Source organism: Adiantum capillus-veneris, chromosome 5 (assembly GCF_014529385.1).
Source record: "Adiantum capillus-veneris isolate H3 chromosome 5, ASM1452938v2, whole genome shotgun sequence".
Taxonomy (NCBI): domain Eukaryota; kingdom Viridiplantae; phylum Streptophyta; class Polypodiopsida; order Polypodiales; family Pteridaceae; genus Adiantum; species Adiantum capillus-veneris.
In genome coordinates, this window is record NC_140935.1 from 127,479,031 (window position 1) to 127,484,556 (window position 5,526).

General features: G+C 42.3%; 1 long non-coding RNA gene across 1 annotated transcript; it reads right to left on the bottom strand.

Moving 5' to 3' along the window:
- Nucleotides 1-1,195: 1,195 nt before the first annotated feature.
- LOC147458083 (uncharacterized) lies at nucleotides 1,196-1,943 on the bottom strand. The gene is made up of 3 exons (XR_015188016.1): nucleotides 1,738-1,943; nucleotides 1,503-1,647; nucleotides 1,196-1,401 (listed from the first exon to the last, which is right to left on the bottom strand). It is a non-coding gene; the product is annotated as an uncharacterized LOC147458083 (long non-coding RNA).
- Nucleotides 1,944-5,526: the final 3,583 nt, after the last annotated feature.

Consider the following 5,526-nt stretch of genomic DNA (forward strand, 5'->3'; position numbering starts at 1 on the left):
ACATCTATCGATCATCGAAGGATATCTTCTTACCATACTATTTCTAGTTGCACATAGTAGCATGTAGAGTCAACTAGCCCACAGCCAAAGGAGTCAGGACCTATCAGCACATCTATCTTCTCATAGCTACTTTCTTCATTGGGGCTATGATATAACTCGTTCGTCTCCATCGTGTTTGAGCCACTAGCCCATCGTCTCACATTCATGTTTAAAAAGACAGTCTAGTAAGAGCCGAGTCTCCGCATACTCTAACAAGATTAAGTGGTATTAAGTAAAAGTTGGTAAGTTAAGACATGTCAGTACATAAGAACTTTGAAGATTTTACAAAATGAAGGGATTTTGAAGAGCTTCCATGATGATAAAAATAATGCAGATTCAAGCTTTTTGCTGTGTTTCTAAGAGTTAATGCAACAAATGATCAAAGTTGAGCCGTCAATATATTCTCCTTGTTGCAAAATGGAGCAACGTTCTAGCTCTTTCCATATTTGGAAGAAACTCAAGCCATGTGTTTATATTTAGGTCTTAACTTTACGCATCCACTTCTACCATAAATATAGTGTGACTAGAAATAAAAATCTTCAAGGCATAATGTCACAAATACTCTTAGCGCACGGGGAGACCTGGCTCTAAATGGATTCCTCACATACTACACGTATTAGACTCTTTTACACCTTAACACAAGGGGACTTTTTTCAGGTGTGAATTGTAGAAGCCATCAAAGACCATTTTACCAAGGCGAACAATCTAGTACATATAAACTTTCTAGAAGCTGAAAGGAGTTTATTTTATTTCTCACTAGTACGGTCGGCCGCCTTCAGCAGCCTCTCTCTCTCCCCCTCTCCCCCTCACTCATATAAATCGGAACTCACCGGATGCAACAAACTTTGACACGTGGCACTGGAAAACCAGTCTCCTTAATATATAGTATATATATAGTATAGATTGCAAGTTGTTGCATTGATTAATTGTCTCATTTCTCATTGTGACTAGTGGACTAGTCATGTTTTCACGGCAACAGCAACAAACAAATTTTCCACGTTTTAAATAATTAAGACATTTAGAAATGAACCAGCATTGCCTGATGAAATTAGAAAAAGATGGTACCTCCTAAGTCCTCTCCCTAACTTGATCAAGACCTAGACAAAACTAGTAAACAGTAAGTTCATGAGACGCTGACCTTAGAGATCATTGACGAAGCTGAGTGTGAGTGCGATGCCTTGAATAAGGCCAGCAGAATCAAGAAACCTCTGGGGTGGCACGTCGACGCGATACTCGCAGTGCTTTCAGTCGCCTCTGCCCAGGGCCTCTTTCACAATTACAACTTCTACACAGGACGGGCAGCTGATCTGTATACTGCGGCCGAGAGAACTTCTATGGCGCCAGCATAAGACTTCGAGAAAGCTATAAAACCAAGCTGAATGAGAGCGTGCAGAAATTACTGAGAAGGTAGAGAGTGTGAGTGAGAGGCCTTGATCAAGGCCAGCAGAATCAAGAATCGAAACCTTTGGGGTGGCACGGCGCGACAGCAGGCAGTAGCCCTCGCAGTGCTTTCAGTCGCCTCTTCCACAATTACACTACGTCGGGCTCTGTATGCAACAAAAACTGCGGGCGAGAGAACACCTATGGCAGCAGAAGACCTCGAGAAACCTATAAAACCAAAAGGGAGAGAAAGAATGAGAACGTGCAGAGGTTCGCACATGAGGTCTGGACTCAACCGTAACTTCTTGAGCCGCCGACCTTAGAGACCATTGACGAAGCTGAGTACTGCGATCAAGGCCAGCAGCAGCTGATTCAAGAAACCTCTGGGGTGGTAGCTACCAAGGAGCCCTCGCAGTGCTTTCAGTACTCGCCTTTTCCACAACTACAACTTATACACAGGATGGGCTCTGTATACAAACAAAAACTGCGGGAGACAGAACATTTATGGCATGCAGCTGCATAAGACTTCGAGAAACCTATGAAACCAAAAGGGAGAGAAAGCTGAGTGAGAGCGTGCAAAAACTGAGAGGATAGAGATCATTGACAAAGCTGATCAGTGTGAGTGCGAGGCCTGATCAAGGCCAGCAGATTCAAGACACCTCTGGGGTGGCAGCAGGTGGTAGCTTTCAGTACTCGCCTCTGCCAGAGCCTCTTCCACAACTTCTACACAGTACGTATACGGGCTCTGTATACAAGAAAAATTAACTGCGGGCAAGAGAATCGAACATCTATGGCAGCAGAATTAGACTTCGAGCGAGAAACCTATAAAACCAACAGACCGGAGAGAAAGAATGAGAACATGAGGCCGGTCTGGACTCACCAGTTATAAGTTCATGGGACGTCGACCTAGTTAGTTGAGTGCGAGGCCAGCAGAATCAAGAAACCTCTGGGGTTGCACTGCGCGACAGCACCTTCATCTGTGTAGGTGGTAGCCAATGGGGAGCCCTCGCAGTGCTTTCAGGCGCCTTGCGCAAGTTTGCACAGGTCACAAAGCGTGTAAGTAGCTATATAAGCTATGGCGGGCGAAGGTGAAATGCAGAAGTAGAGCTGCGGGCGAGAGAACGTCAAGCTTGCAAGTATCTATAGCTATGGCGGGCAAAGGTGAAATGCGCTCTACAGCAGAAGGTGAAATGCAGAAGTAGAGCTGCGGGTGAGAGAACAAGCGTGCAAGTAGCTATAGCTATGGCGGGCGAAGCTCTACGGCAGAAGGTGAAATGAAAAATTAGAGCTGCTGGCGAGAGAACAAGCCTGCAAGTAGCTATAGCTATGGCGGGAGAAGGTGAAATGCGCTCTACGGCAGAAGGTGAAATGTAGAAGTAGTGCGCTCACGGTGCATGCCTCTTTTAATCGAGGGTGATAGCCCATTTGCAAATTACATGCATTCCCTTTTTACTTTTTACCTTGATTGTCTCATAATGATAAAGATGCTTCAAGTAGACCTATGCAATTCGGCGGCACCTCATTGGACAAAGATAATTGCAGTTAAAAATTGCTACTATAGAATCATGGTAAGCAAGGGCCGGCCGCACTTTGTGCACGATGAAGGAAAAAGAGGGCTTCTTTGCAAGAAAGGGGGTTCTCGTGCATACGTGAGGTTCTCGTGATGGCGCAAGTGGATCTCCGGCGTCAGGCTGTAGGACCTGCTGGGTTACTCAGAGCCAAATTTGGTCCGTCCTTGTTGAGAGTGCTTCGTCCATACATTCCCAACTACGGAATGAAGGTCTCCGGCAAAGCTGCCTCCCAAAAATAGAAGCGGTATTTTGATGGCCGCAATGGTGTACTGCAGGGGGATGCTGATGATAACGCATCATCATGCATGCTGCCAAATAAGGATGTCGGGCACATGAGAAATCTTTTCTCGGATGCCATGATTGCGACAACGACAATTTTACCAACTGAGGTCGAAGCACACAAGAAAGTGGCAAAAAGCTGACAAGAGAATGGAAATTAAAGGGAAGAAGACCAAAGGGATAGAGTCGTGTTTTAGAAGCGTTTGAGAGCCAAGGAAACAAACTGCCACCTCGAAGCTCATGGAGACCAAGCTGTGTGGCAGACAAGAAGAGGTCAAGTAATGCTCCAAAATTGAGGAGAGGAAGGAGATATTTCCCATGCTAAGGGAGGCCATCGGTGAAAGTTTACTTGAAGTCAAGGGAGCAAAAGAAGCTTGAGGAGACCAGGGACAAGCAAGGTTGAAGATGAGCAATACCTTTGTGAAGGAATGAGTCTCTCAACAAAGGAGGTGGATGAATATAGGTATAGAGAAAAGGTTTTTCAGGTGATCAATCAGGGAATCGGGGATGTGGAAAGTGTCGAGAAGAGTAACTTACAATTGTCACGATATGGCCAGCTAATTAGGCTCTCCTTCATGAAAAGCTTTGCTGTAGGAGCGATTGGACCACCAGGTATTCGATTCTAGAAGATAGTCCACAGCAAAAGGGAACACTCTCCAGCTTGATTAAGATTTTACAAACTCCATCGCAAGACAAGGATACACTGCCACTCTTCTTCTCGTAGCTATGTACCTCCTTTGACTATACATGTTACTAGTGCTTTAGTCACCAAGGCTTTGTCTTCACCAGGAATTCTTTCATGTGTTACCGCAATCCTAGAGATTTCTCAAAGTAGCTAATGTGATTCTTTCCTTTCCCTTTTCAGTAACCATCAGGCTCCCATTGTTGGCCTGCCTACAGGGCAAAGACATAATAGAGACACCTTCTCTTTTTGTTGACTAAAATAGAAAAGAGGTTGAGTTGTATTTTCAAGCATGTTTTTGATAGGCAAAAAGTGTGATTGGTTGAAATAAGATAGTGGCCACTCATTTAAATGAAGAGTGTGTAAATCTAATGATGATGAGCATGTCTTTAGTTTTGAAATGAGTTTTGAAATATGAAACGAATCCTCATTTACAAAGGAAACGATTTTGGGTTGCCCTTGAAAGCATGAAACATTGAAAGCTTTATGGGTTAAATGATAAAGACTTAGCTATTGGTGGGTCCAAAAATCTCAAGAGTCACCTTTTCATTTTTGAGAAGTTCTTTCACATGTTGAAACTTGAGATAATATACTAAAGTTATATTTTTGCTAATTTAAACTATAAGAAAGGGATCTATCCTTTGGAGCCTTAATCTCTAGATATGTTTTATTTTTATTTTTAGATATTTTAAAGCTAAGTCTAGAACTTTTAAAGTAAGGTCTCCAATGAGGACCTAGAGTTTTTATTCAAAGAAGGTAAAAACCTGAATTAAAGAAAGTGAAAAGGTTACATCGACTCTCAGGTAGGGGGAGGGTCACCCCGAGGCGCTAGAGTTATAGGGCTTAGAACTTTAGAGCTTTTAAAGTGGGATTTATAGCTTAGGGATTTAGAGTGTTAAATTTGTAAAGGGGGCTCTGGAGCTTAAAGATGTAGAATTACTAAAGTGGGGTCTACAGCATAGGGCTCTAAAGCTTAGGGGTGCTATTTTAATTCAATTCTTTGTGCTTATGTTTTTTTTATAAAAAGCTTAGAGATGTAGAGCTTTAAAGTGGTATCTAGACTAAGATCAAGGCCTAAAAACAACACCTATTTTTTTGTCAAGCGCTATTTTGCCTATCAAAACAAGTGCTTAGAAAAAACCTCATGTCATTTGACTGCTAGAATCTCAAAATTGCATTTCATTTTTTGCGTTTATACTCTTGAGTTAATATTATATATGGAAAATTATATAAGTTGATCGCATTACACAAAGCATATGAAAGGGGGCTTGAAAAATTGCATGTTAAAAAGAAATTTCTACTATGTCTGGCATGCCTGGTGATTTTATCACTTGTTACTATATCAATTCCAAGTCCACTTTTAGATTTTGAAGTGACAAATGATTATATCATCACATCATAAAATCATTTCATTGCTTGTACACATAATTAATCTTGAATAGGCACTAGAAGTGAAGAAACGATTGCACACCCAATTATTGTGTCAACGTTGCGAGATGAGCGGCGCTTGCTGTCTTTTCTAACTAAAGTGGTTTACTCAACAGTCTCCAAGTATGAGGGGGTTGACATTGGCAA